Genomic DNA, 14,919 nt, shown 5'->3' on the forward strand with positions numbered 1-14,919 from the left:
TAGAATAAAGCATGTCAAGAGCACTTCATGAGCAAAGATAAATTAGTCAGAAAGAATTCAAATAAAAAGTTTTAAAAGAGCAATTATTTCATATTAATGTCAATCGATACTCTGATAAGAGGTAACACCTAATGAAGTAAATGACCATTATTCCGTTATAAAATTTTCATATATCTTTTATTAAATTTTGCTCCAAAGGTACATGTATGACTACGAATTTGTTATGTATTATGTATACAATTTCTTTTTAAAGTCATAAGCTGTAAAAAAAAAACATTAGCACCAGGGAGCCGAGGGATGATGGCCCTTTATAATTGAAATATATTTTACGTATCTTTCACTACTAAAATGTTTTTATTTCAGACAGAACAGAGAGTGTTCCTCTGCGTCCTCTTTCTGTTCATCCTAAGTGGAAACTCCATGGTTCTTATTGTCATCATCCGGACCAGAAAGCTCAGATCAAGAATGAATATTTTCATGGCAAACTTGGCATTGGCAGGTTATTATTTCTACTTTTATATTAATTTATATACGTTATACGTTGTGCGCTACTCAGATATAATGTCTCAGTTCAGACAGAGTTAGGAAATTGTTCTTTCTCAGGTAATTTTTTTAATCATTTGTTTGTAATTATCTTGTGTCTTTAACTTCAATGTCATTTATTAAAGAGTGAACCACGCCTCATTTATATTTGAATATTTAACTAGAAAAATCGTCAATAGTAACCAAGCAACAAAATTTTGATTGATTGATTGTATAGTGTTTAACGCCAGTGGCAATTTTTCAGCCATATTTCGGCGAATAAAATTTTGTAATAAACTTGATGATTCAATATTCTATGATTAACTTCCTATGTTAATTAACAATAAAAATTTTTAACTGCATATGCAGTTTATGTTCATAGTTGATTCAATATATAAAAGCATGCTCTACATGTGGACATTATCAAAAAAAAAAAAAAAAACAGACAAGCTATTTACATACAGATTGATGAAATAGGAATAAAAACAGTTTTGCTGAAAATAACATTTAGCAAGCTGTAGGGTTTGATTCAATCACTTTGTTAGCTACTATATTCTATAGCTTTTCAAATGTTGATGCAATTTTTATACTTTTTTTAGGACATTATTAAAACACTGACTTTGTACGAGTTTATCTGGTTGCACGATCAGAACAAATGGTAAGGGGGGGTGTGGCCGGTTAAGTTGACAGGGGATGTTCCTATTTCATGGCACTTTATCCCCCTCTGGGTTTTAATTAAAAACTTCTTGTTTCCTTGTTTTTTCAATGAGCTTTATTAAATCCGTTTCTTTATATAAACTATTTGAAATATTCATCTGATGATAAAAAAAAAAATAATATATTACTGTGTTTTTGGGTTTTATAAAAACATATAATTCAATTTATAGTTGAAAAAACATGTTCCATCTGTTAAAATTTAAGATATATTTATGTAAATTGTGGAAACTGTGATCAAAGCATGATCGAAAAGATTAGTTGTTTGTTTCAAAATAAAAAATCTGTTTTGATCCAAAGAAAAGCTTTCATGAAACCACTTATAGATCGGCTTCATGAAAAACTGATTGAAATTGTGGTAATAAAAATTAAAATAGCTTTAGTTAAAAGTGGAATTCATTAATTCAACAGTAATGTTTCCCCCAAGGCTATTTTTTCTAGGCAAACCTTTAGGAGTTAAAATGTAAGACGTTCTGATATTCAGCTCTTTTTGGGATGAGGGGATCAAAATGAAGTTTATTAATTATAAAATCCCCAGGGATAATGTTCTTTAAACCCCCATACTTTTGATAAAAACCTTCAAAATCGTTCATTAGATTTAAGGTAAGGTTCTAAATGGAGTAATTCAATTGCTATTTCTGTTTTATATATATAGATTTTTTAAAAGTTATATAATACTTCTGACCATAATATTACTTATTTCAATAAATTCGTTTTATTTGTTAAAAATATCGATTTGCAAACTGATAATTTTACAATAGTGTTATGGGTCAGAATAACCCTAAATGCCAGCAAAGATCAATCACACAGTTTAAACTTAACAATAATTTATTTACAGTAATACACAAATCATTAAGTACAAACTTAGAAAAAATCTAAAAATACATACATCAGAGTTGTTTCACACAATGTCCCAGTGAAAATATATCCCAGTTGTATTCGGTGCTATACACAAAGATTATGCATCAATTGACAGGATATTTATACATAACAAAATTAGAATATTCTAGAAGTTGTAAGTCATAATTACTGGAAAGTTCGGGACATACACAAAGTTCAAGAATGTTCTAAAAATACTAAACATATGGACCACTCTGGAATGTTCAAGAAACTTAATGTTACTAATAATATACATGATGAAATAATACAAATACAACACACCTCACAACACCCCCCCCCTTAAAAAGTTTGAATGTCAATAAAACTTACATTGAAAAATAGATATATGTACATTAATACAAAATCATATATGTTCACGATACTCTGGACAAGGCATCTGCAATAACATTGTCTTTGCCTTTGATATGCTTAATTGTTATGTTGTATTTTTGTAACAACAAACTCCATCTAGTAGTTTTGATTCTTGTTTGACAATTTATGCAAAAATGTGGGGGTTTTATGATATACAAGAATTGGATGCAAAGTAACATTCAGATAAACATCAAAATGTTAAGGCTAACAACAAAGCAAGGCATTCCTTTTCAATGGTGGAAACTTTTTTAATTTTTTGGGTTTCTTTGAAAAATAAGAAACAACTCTATCTACATTATCACTATTTTTTGAACAAAGCCCCCCATTCCAACATCACTAGCGTCAACAGTAAGCTTAAATTGCTTAGCAAAATCTGGGTTGATAGAACTGGATTGCTCATAAAAATTTGATTTATGAAATGTTTTTTCACAGTCCTTTGTCCATTCAAAGTTAACCCTCTTTTGAAAAAATTTGTAAGTGGACAAACACTGGGGAAAAAATTTTGGAAAAATTTTCTGTAAAACCCAGCCATGCCCAAAAACCTCATTAACTCTTTCTTGTTTGTAGGAATGGGAACTTTGCAATAGCTTCCACTTTAGCCATAATGGGTGAAACATAACCTTGACCTACTTTATGACCTAAATACTCTACATAGGCATGACAAAATTCGCTCTTCTCAAGGTTACATTAAGTTTGCTTTAGCTAAAATGTCAAACAAAGCACGCATGATTCGGAGATGTTCCCCCCAGTGTCGCTGTATATGATGACATCATCAATGTAGGCCTCGCATCCCTCAAGGTCTTAAGAAGGGAGTGAATCATCCTTTGGAATGTAGCGGGTGCTTTTTTATCCAAAAGGCATTACTTTATACTGGTAGAGTCCATCTGGGTAGCAAAAGCAGATATTTCTTTTGCTGTTCTGTTAACGGTACTTGCCAGTAGCCTTTCAACAGGTAAATTTACTGACAAATTTCGCGTTTCCAATTTTGTCAATAAGTCATCGATTCTAGGTATTGGATATGAATCATTTTTGGGAAAGAATTCACCTTTCAAAAGTCTGTACATAATCGGGGGCCCGTTGTTTTGGTACAAGAATACACGGTAGCCCCAGTCACTTTTACTAGGTTCAACAATGTCATTGTCCAACATGTACTGCATTTCCCCTTTTGGTACTGCAATTTTTTGGATTAACTACGGATGTTGTTTGATAGGCAGAGGTACCCACTATAACATCATGACAAGCTATTAGTTTTCTTTGGAACTCCGAAAAGATGTGATGATACTATTCATCAAGTTTTTAACTTTTTTTTGGTGAATGTTCAAATGTAAGTTTGGCATCAAAATCAGCCAAAATTTCAAAATTTTTCAAGCGGACACTCTGATTACAATCTTTCTCATTATCTCTACACTCGTATCACTCTCAATACAATTTTGAACAGTCTTAGCTTTGGCAAAAGGGGAAACTGGTTTTACAGAATTTGGTCACCCCTTTTCAAAATACTCTTTTAACATGTTAATGTGACAAACCCTTTCTTTTTAGTACCGGGTGTTTTAACTACATAGTTTACATCACTAATCTTGCTTTCAATTTCATGGGCCATAAAATTTGGCCTGTAAAGGATGACCAGGAATAGGTAAAAATCAAGAACCTTATCGCCTTAACACCCTATTTCTGCATTTTTTCATACCACATTTTTTTTTTGGAAAACCCCAAATTTTCTTGTGCTAATTTACAAGCATTGTAAAGTTTTTCTTTGAAATCAGACACATAATCTAAAAGATTAAGATCACTAGTCCAGCACCACTTTTCCTTCAACAATTTCAAAGGACCTCTAACTGTATACCCCAACCCCAAATTAAAAGGACTGAACCCAAGAATCCTGGACTGCTTCTCTTGCAGCAAATAGCACAAGATAACACCTTCGTCCCATTCTTTTTCATCTGGTAACAATAGATCTTCAGCATTGTTTTTAGAGTTTGATAAAAAGTTTAGGCTCCCTGGGACCAGGATGATAAGCAGTTATCGATAGCCAATACCCAACTCATGCATGACTTGCGGGAAAAAACCCCAAAAAAGGCCTTGATCCGACTGAATTCCCTTTGGGGTTTAAAAAACGAAAAACTTGGTAAGGGCCTTAACTATCTCTTTGCCTTTATTTTCCCTTTAAATTGGTTTCAGGAAATCGAGTGGATGTACACATAATGGTAAGTAAATACTGGTTTAATATCCTAGGCAAAGGTCCTACACAATCCACCAACACTGACTAAACGGTTTTTCAAAAGCGGGAATGGGTTGAGGGGCAGATGGTATCTTCTGATTTGGTTTACCTACCATCTGACAACATGACACGACTTACAAAACTCAGAAACATCCTTCCCTTAGCTTAGGGCCCAAAAAAAATATAAAAACCTATTATAAGTCTTATTGATACCTAAATGACCAGCCATAGGGGTATGTGAGCTAAACTCATGACATTCGACATAAGCAGCTGGAACCACTATCTGGTGAACAACAAGCCACACATCATCTGGGGGAAACGTGGGGCGCCATTTTGCATAAGGATGCCATCTTTCATATAGAAGCATTCTCCAACTTTAGTAGCCTCTTCTGGGGGAAATCCCTTTCTAAGTTGAATGATATCTGGGTCTTTTTGTTTTCAGAGAGTAGACGTTCTCGGCTGAGGATGTCCTTGCCTTGGCTAACAATATGCAACTCATCATCCTCACCACCAAATTTTGATAAAAGCTCTTTTTTTCTTTCTTCTTGATATTGTGTGGTTATACTTTTTTGTGCCATCAGGTCAGATAAAAAATGTCATTCAAATCAATATCAACTAGGGAATTTTGTCAAAGGCTTGAGTATGGTCTGCCTCCATTTCCTCTGGGATTGCTCAGCAGCACAGGCTGGATAAATGCATCATCTTCATCATCGCACATGACATCTGGAGTGATTTTTTCACAAACTTTAGGATCTGGTACAACTTTTCCACCAGCTAAATGTTCCTAGCAACAAAGAAATGCCTGGAACGGGAAAAAGGGAGGTGAACCCTCGAAACAGGTCCAGTAAATAAATCTGACTTTAAACTAATTTATGAGGGGGCATAATGAGCCTAGCTCCACACCCTGTAATAAAACTGACCCACCAGTAGAAGTCTGCTCAGACAAAGGAAAAGCCCTCTAACAATAACGTCTGTGCAGCACCTTCTCTCAAATCTGGACAGGTTTTATTTCCTAGAGTCACCGAGTGAAACAAATCCCCAACATAAAGGGCTTTAATCCTCCAAGAATCAAAGAACCTGACTGTGAACCCTGAACATCAGGAGTGTCAGAACAAATCGAACCTAATTTCTTATCACCTCTAACTGCAGCACAAGCATGTGGCTGAGTTTTATCAAAGTCATTTTTTCTCTTAAGTTTTAAAACATTCATGTCAGATGACCTTTTTTCTTAATAACTACAAGTAGGAAGGACCCTATTCCAGAAGATCCTTCAAAAGTCCTGGACCGGGGCTTTGAACCACCTTGGGATAATGGGGGCTTTTGAAAGACTGAGACCCTGAACCACTCTTTTTATATGTGTCTGAATTGGTAGAATTACTGCTAGTCTGAGATCTTGATACAAAATTCTTTTTATGAGACAGAGCATAAGTATCAGATATGACTGCTGCCTTTCAAAAGTTTTCACATTCTTATCTTCTAAATGTGTTTTCAAATCTTGAGGAAACCCTTCCTTAAAACCTTTTACCAGGATGACTTGGCGCAAATTAGCAAAGGTTTTATCAAGTTTCTTGACCCCAAACCAGTATAAATAAATCTTCTTTTTCTGTGAAAAATTAAAAAATGTTTGGTTATCAAACTTTCTATACTTTTAACTTTTTTTATAGCTTCAGGATAAATTATTGTTTTTTATTTCTGCTTTGACCTTCTCATAGTCTAAACTTTAGCCCCTAGTGCAGGTTCCTAGCTGCTTTGCCAACCAGTACATTTTTTAAATTGTTACCAAACGTGTTGTGGCCATTTAAGATTTTCTGCGACTTTTTAAAAGGGAAAATATTTTTAAATTTTTCTTAAAATTTGGAACTAACCTAATATTTTTTGCTGCGTCAAATTCATTCTTGACAAATGACGGTTCTGGTTGGTGCTGCAATTTAATTTCTCTAAATCAAAGTGCTCTTGTCTTTCTAATTTGTCTAATTCAAATTTCCGTTCACGCTCTCGTTCTTCTCTCGCTCTCTTTCTCCTCTTCTCTTTCAAATCGCATTTTCTCCAACTCTAATTGAAACTAATTCTGTCATTTTGTAAAGCCTAATTCTGATTTAACCGTATATTCTGGAAGATCGTATTTTTAAAAATGTTTTCATCTACTAGTTTGTTTGCAACCTTAATTTTAAGTCTTGCTTTTTTTAGAGGATTTAACATCTAACCCAAAATGCAAACCTAAAGGTCAAGATTTTTTTTAACGTATCAAAAACCTGAACACTTGGCAACTAAGAAAGTTTGTGACCGAAAATACCATGTTATTTTTGCTGGGTTTTAGTCAAATTTAACAATTTAATTTAAAAAAATTCTACAATGAACTGCAAAAGTGCAAGAAATTTTTCCGGACGCCCCCAATTCTGTTATGGGTCAGAATAACCCTAAATGCCAGCAAAGATCAATCACACAGTTTAAACTTAACAATAATTTATTTACAGTAATACACAAATCATTAAGTACAAACTTACAAAAATCTAAAAATCATACATCAGGTGCCGTTGCTCACACAATGCCCAGTGAAAATATATCCCCGTTGTATCTCAATGGTGCTATACACAAAGTATCTATGCATCGAATTGACAGGGAAATTATACAGTAACATAAATTAGAATATTTGAAGTTAAAATGATATTACTGGAAAGTTCACATCACAAAGTTCAAGAATGTTCTAGAAAAAATGACTAAACATATGGACCACTCTGGAATGTTCAAGAAACTTAATGTTACTAATAATATACATGATGAAATAATACAAATACAACACACCTCACAACAATAGTAAGAATCATTTTCGATTGCTTAAGGTGCCAAATTAAGGTATGATGATATGAAATGGTCAAGTTATTGTAATTACAATTCTAGAAAAAAATATGTTTTCATTATTCAGATGTACTGGTAGGATTCTCTGTGCTAATCGATGTCTTAGAGAAGTTCTTCGTGGATTGGCATGGCGGTGATGTATTGTGTAAAGCAGTCAGATTCTATCAGGGAGTGGCATCTTATGGATCCACGTACGCTCTGGTGGCGCTTAGTATTGACAGGCTTGATTGTGTGGCAAGACCGCTTCAAACCATGGGAAAAGGTTACGTCTTTTGAAATGGAATAAAAAGCTCATGGATTTTCAATGATATTTTTATGTCGAACATGGTATCTTTCAATGTTATTTTAAAGGCATTTAAAAACTGACATTTTAAAAAAGAATAATTGAGATTGTGTTGTTTCTGTCACTAACATGTCAAAGGTATTTTAAAGACATTTTAAAAGTGAAAAAAAAGAATCATTGTTTGAATTTGTTTTGTTTCTAACATGCCAGCAGTCCACAACGACATAAAATTTCCTTAAATAAAAACTTTGCGTGCCATCAGTCTAATGTATCTGATTTCATGCATGTCAAAATATGAAGAAAATCTAAGTTTTGTGTCCAACATTATCATTTTGGTTCAATAACACTCAATGCAACTTAAATCTTGTTTGAGAATATTTTTAACTGCCTGAACACCTCGACTTTGTTGAATGCAGCCAAAATATCTTTATATTAAAGTTAAATGTTAATCTATTTTATGATCCCATTTAGGGTTTTTCTTGGAGCCAAAACCTCTAACATAGAGAAATAATGTACTTATTTCTTCCAGGGTTCCGTATCCGACTCCTCATAGGACTTCAGTGGGCATTCTCCTTGCTCTTTTTTCCTTTACCAATGTTTATGTATGAGGATGTCGAAATTCATTCCAAACAACAATGTCACCTTCAATTTCCCGAACAATGGATGTGGAAAGTAAGTTGATGTAAAAGTTAATTTGTTTTCACGTATTTAGATCTGGAACCGTCCCGTTGTTAAATTAACGTTTCGTTGAACTGAAAACGGGAGACATATCTTGGTAAATCATCGAATTGATTAAGCTTGGTAGCTTTTACAGACCTTAGGTTGATAAATCAAGTCTTAACAAGTTAACTAACCTTTCATACATTTATATCATTATGAATTTATATGCATACAACAAGATAAAGTATGAAATATTTCAAAATCTGCACTTTAAATTGTTATCCAGGAAAACAGTATACTCAGAATATTAAACAGTTAAACAAAGTCCTTTCTATTCAATAAGGCTGATGCAAACATTTTTTTTTAAATTGAAAAACAAAGTACTAATAAAAGCATTTAAACTGAACTTTAATTTCTACTGATTTTTATTTCATGATAATTTTGATTCAATTAAATGTTAATGTAAATACTGTAAAATAACATATCTTCATAGGGTCAAATGTTCATGTTAAGTAGTAATGCATATGAAATGTTACATTTCGTAGTGGTCATAAGTTCTGTGTGTTTCCCCATACCCCCAAAGCAACGAAAATCAAACCCTCGCAATGATTTCACAGTAGTAAGTGAAATCTATAACGTTTTCTATGAATTTTCTTGTTGTATTGTTGAGAGATCGGAAAAAGTACGTTGCTACCAATATCTTTTCTAATTATATCAATAACTATATTTTTCTTCGTTTATCTGACACCTGCATACTTTGATTTTACAGGAAATACTTATTAGTTTCCTCGGTAAATACATCATTATTTTTTTAACGTTATTACTCATTGCTTTTCAGTTGTACGTAATTCTGGTGACTCTGGCTATCCTATTCATTCCAGCTTTGATAATAGCAGTATGTTACATTACCATAGTGACAATCGTCTGGAAAAAATTTTCATTTTCCCGTCTCCTCTTCAAAAAATAAAAGTAATATTTTATTGTATGGAATTATCGACAGTGATAACTAAAGGTAAAACTATGTTTCCTTAAGTAATGCATGCCATATATGGTATATTATCAATATTCTCAGTGTTGAATCTCGCAGTTTTCAAATTGAAGGGGAGGGGAAACAAATTGCAAATTAATTAAAATGAGTTTGAGGTCAACAAGTGCGATGCTGTATTTGCTAAAATAACTTTGTTAAAATTGTTATGATTTTCTATCTTTTTAATGTTTAAATTTGTTCTGCAACATATATTTTTTTTAACTGTTGATGAAATATGTGGAAAATAACTAAGAGTGTTAGATCTCAGAAGTCAATGAAATACCACGTGCACGGTAATACAAATTAGGAGCGGGGTTTCACACACACCCAAAAAAAACATCAGAAGGGGATCAGATGCCATGGAGGAGTGAGTGAGCATCCCCTGCCGACGGGTAACACCCACCACGTGCTTCCTGATCGGGAAATAAGGGTAAAAGTCCGTGGATAACTCAGTGAGTAAATAATGGCCTAACAATCAGTATGAAAAACGTCAGTCAGCATTTGACTTAATTATAAGTTGTATTTGCTGACAAGGTCATTGTATCGACCATAAAACGTACGAAATCAAAACTTAAAACGACACTGCTTTTATGGATTGTTGATACATTTAGGAATGTATGTCTGTTTGAATTTATTCCTAAAAAACTTCAATTTCAAATGCAAAAGTACAGATGCTATACTTTGTACGTACTGGAATAGATATAATTTTGCAGCTATCCGCTGCAAGTAGTGGCAGGTTCCTTGTGACTGCCTTTATACATCACACAAACAAATAAAGCAAAACAGACTTATGAAGACATTTAAGATGCTATCAAAAAAACTGTCCAGGTCATTTGTCGTTAACATACATTGCTTTTTAGGTTTTATTATTAATTTGAAAATTTCTATACCCCTTAAATCTAAAAATATAATAATGTTTTCACCCAGTAAAAGTAGGTTTCATTTTCAGTCCGTACAGTAAATGACATCTCATGAAAAATGTTGCAGATTGGTTCTTCCCAGATTCTACATACATGTATACGTACCATTTGTATGACAAAAATAACATCGGAGTAAGGCATTTAAACAAAGAACGTTAAACAAAAAATTATGAAATCAATTCTTTTTGTAGATAGTTTTTCTGAAGAAAAAACATTGCTAAAGCCGCCTCAAGAGACGAGTACATTGGAAGAGAACGTGCGATTCTAGTTCTAGAGGATTAATACCAAAGGCCAAGATAAAGACCGTCAAAAATGACATTTGTTATAGTTTTAGGTAAGATTTTGATGCTTTCAGGCGATAAACATCTTTTCTTCCCCAAAGAATTTTGAATATTGAAATGTCTTTTGTTTCTATTTTTGTTCGTTTTATGTCTAAATTAAATAACAGTCGAAGTCAATGATTTTACTGAAGTGCTTCTTTTGCGAAGGTCCTCTAAAATGAGAGTTATGATATGAGGTAATCTGTATACACGTGGTATCATGTTCTTTTCCTCTTTTTTTGTCTTTTTTAAATAATTCAATAATTAAAAAAGAACAAGTATATGTTTAAGTATGCGAATTTCCTCTCCCCACTTTCATTCAAATGTTGTTCCGAACAGTAAAAAAGTATTGAAACCGTACAATCTCTACTCCATTTTATTTTTGAAAATATTTTATTTTCAGAGAGAGACTCTTAAATAATCAATATTTTATTTCTGTTTATGTTTTTAATTGTAAAATTGTAAATTTAGATCTAAAAATTTTATTTACAGCTTTCATACTTTGCTGGTCCCCACTGTATTTTCAACATTCTACAGACATTTGGGTACTGTGAAATTTTATTGCAGACTCTCTTCGTTTTGATTGTTTTCTTTCAAAGTTTAAGTTCATTTCTTTAGAATAGTGCAGCGAATCCAGTGATATTTTTCATCTTTAATTCTGTTTGTATAAAAGACTTTGTTCACCAAATAGTTGAGAATTTTATTCTAATGACTTCAGTTTCCAATGTATGACGTCATATTCTGTTAGTTCAAACATTTTGTGTCTATCATTGCACTCATATGTTGACAGTGGTGCTTTTTTGATGTAGGATTGTTTTGTTGCATAGGCATTAATGCTTGATTGAATCAGCTTGAATACTTGTCATGAAAAGAGGTTAAAATTTTTACTATTTGGTGTCATAGTACTTGCATCGTTTGAACCGGTGATGTTTTGTTTTTTCAAAAATAAAGTACCGATGTTACATGTATAACTGTTTTATGTTGTTTCATTTTAAATTCGTTCTTTAGCAAAATGTCTCTGGTTAAAGTGTATTTAACTATGTTTTTGTCCTGTTGTACAGCAGTTATTATTATGGCAGTTAATTACTTGATTTCTCCATAAATAATAGGATAACCATATTGGAACACTGTATAATTCAGGGTCAATATGACCATATTTGAAGTGCATATCATTTTATCGTGTAACATTTTCAAATTTCTCTTTTAAACCGACATTGCTCCAGTTTATAATGAAAATAATAGAATAACCGATTGGCATAATCTCCAACTCCATCTAGTAATAACTGTCGGTGATAACGGAATATTGCTTCATAAATGAGGGAAGTTGTTTACAGAAAGGTTTTTTCATAAAATGTATCCAAGTATTCTTATTATTATAATTTATTTTGAGCTTATTTTTTTACGTTAAATCAACATAGGACCGCAACCGACTACTGTTGATTGATAAAACGTCGTCGATTTATCTAAATGTCGATGTCGGCAATGAATAAAAAAGACTTCATTTTTTAAAAAAATTTGGTTTTAAAAAACTGGTTCATGTCTGCCAATAAAAAAACAATTAGTTAGAAATTCCAAAAAAAAAAAAAAAAAAAGAGGAAAAGGAAAAGAAAAGAATCTTTTTTGCTATTCTTCGAGGTAAAATTTTGTGGTTTAATTTTTTTTTTAAAATGTATCTCAAATATGTTTGGCACAGTATTCCTGAAGTTTCTCCTTTTGTACTGTTACTTTTTTGCTAAGTGTAAAGGAAAAGACTCGGTTTAAAATTTTGTTGTGTATCTTTGTTTGTTTGATGATTGTTTAATCTCCCATACTCGTACGGAGATGCCATCCTTGCTTTTGGGGGGCTGCAAATTAATACTTATATCGGCAATAGGAACCAGTGAGCAGAGAGGTATCTTTTGTGTGCCAACAAGTACTGAGACAAGGAACCTTGGTTTATACAGTCTCATCCAAAAGACCTGTGTCTGCATCCCACAGTGGATTTGAACCTATGACGTAAAAATAGCTCCTTACTCTGCGACTCAAGAGCTCTTACAACCTTTTTAATCTTTAAAGCATTACATTAAGATTCAATAATGGTTTGGCAAAAATAATCTAATTTGCTTTTTGGGATTATTAGAAAATATTATTGACAAATTAAAAAATTTCTTCCTAGAAAGGAAACTTTGAGTTTGATAACAATTTGTAGAATTAAATCCAACGTCATCTAAAATGCAGTTGACATATTAAGCCTTTTAAAGAGAATATTGTTACCCGTGTTGATTTATTCCCATGTAGCAAAAGACTTTTACATTAGATAATGAAATCACTTGCTTTGACCTTCAACTCGGCAGTCGGATACTAGTATATCAACGTTGATTTACCACTGAACTTTAAATAAAAGACACCACTTATTCTGTCATATCAATTTGATTCATATTTGGATATATTACTTACTATAGACAAAAAAATATCTAATTTACATGACATGATAATGAGATTAATTCAGTTTTTGGGAGTTGAACTATGTTCAATCTCCCATATCATGGTCATCACGCATTTAACATGCGCAGTAATTTGTGTTGATTATATAGAGCCGAAAGCGAGGCTACTGTGTCGACCGATTTACTCCGATGATATTCAACAGAAAACATGCATAAACATCCGCCACAAATAGTTCATGTCATTTTCTCCTGAATTGATGTAATTTTCATAATGTAAGTATACGTAATGATAAAGTAATCTTATTTTGAATATTAGATTTCCTTCAAAGTAAACCTAAATCATAAAGAACCTCAAAAGCTTTTCGTAATAGAACTCATTTTTAGTGTAGCGTCATACACTGATAGAGATACGAACGACAACGCTACATACTGACGGCAAGCGGTAAATCTAGTTTTCCGACGCCCGGCGGTACCGGATTTTTAGCAATTTCTTTTTTACCGGTGCACAGAATTTATTCAAACTTTTCATGAGAACATTTTCTTGGTTTAAATGAATTCATTAATGCATAAAAACTTTAGGAAACATGCACATTTATTACTAAATCAGCAGTATCACCTGTCAAAAAGCGGTAAATTTAGTTCTCTGTTATAAATGTAAAAACCAAAAACGGACACCGATGTTTTCGTAAAATCGCTATTAAAAACAACAAAATGAAGTATATTTTTTTAATAAAAGGAAAACCTCATTTACATACCATATAATTTGTACGCACACAAACTCTCACATATACCACTGTTTTTATGTTTGGTCATAAAATATTTGTTTTTAACTTGGTATTGCTTTTTTCTTCACAATATTAAAAAAAGATTAAGTTCTGACGTACTCCATGTATAATGTTCGTGTAATTGAAATACATTTATATTCACAGAGAAGTTTTATATAACAAACCTGTTAGCTCTTAAAAGGATGCTGTGTTAAAATCCACATTTTATCAACATTGATATTATTCCTGTGAAACTAAAATTTTCATAAACATGGGTAAATGTGCCAAGGAAAAACATATTACAAATCTAAAGACTGTGAGCAGTGAATTATATAAATGATCAACCGCCTCTAATATGAGTATAATGGCAGTGTCCATGTTTTGCAATCGGAAACACAAAATATATGTAGGATGAAAAAGTAATAGAAGGTGCACAACGGCAATATGTAATAAAGATTCTATGAAAATTTCGTTCAGTTGAGGAGTTGCGGATAAAAGATGGGTAAACCTAAAGCGTAACAAACAGATGGAGGGAAATCCCGATTAATAAATACCCTCCCGCTTTTCAAGCAGGGGGTATAAAAAAGGACTAATGTAGACAGGCAAGCATTATGGCCCATGTATTTTTTTGCTATTTAATGTCTCTAAATGTCTTTCTCAGGATTGTTTTAACTCAAAAAATCTGAAACAGTTGTCTGTATTTGAAATAATAATATTGTTCACTCACTTAACCTCCCGATCAAAGATTTTATTTTACATCATGTTCAACTCCCATGAGTGCTTTCAGTACTTTGATTAAATAATAAGTTTATCTTATATCAAAATGTTGTACATGTAATATTGAAATTTAATTCATTTAATTTTTTTTATAAAATACTTATGTCTCTTTTTAGAATAAAGTAATGCCTTTTAATCGTGTAACATACCTTCGAAATCTGCAGTCTGAATTTACAAGGTTTTA

General features: G+C 32.5%; 1 pseudogene; it reads left to right on the forward strand.

Annotated features, from left to right (window-relative positions):
* The first annotated feature begins 363 nt into the window (after positions 1-363).
* LOC134264118 (cardioacceleratory peptide receptor-like) lies at positions 364-11,316 on the forward strand (annotated as a pseudogene).
* The last annotated feature ends 3,603 nt before the right edge of the window (positions 11,317-14,919 follow it).

The sequence above is a fragment of the Saccostrea cucullata genome, unplaced genomic scaffold (assembly GCF_032062105.1).
Source record: "Saccostrea cucullata isolate Sc308-1 unplaced genomic scaffold, CSIRO_AGI_Scuc_v1 ctg9772, whole genome shotgun sequence".
Lineage (NCBI taxonomy): Eukaryota > Metazoa > Mollusca > Bivalvia > Ostreida > Ostreidae > Saccostrea > Saccostrea cuccullata.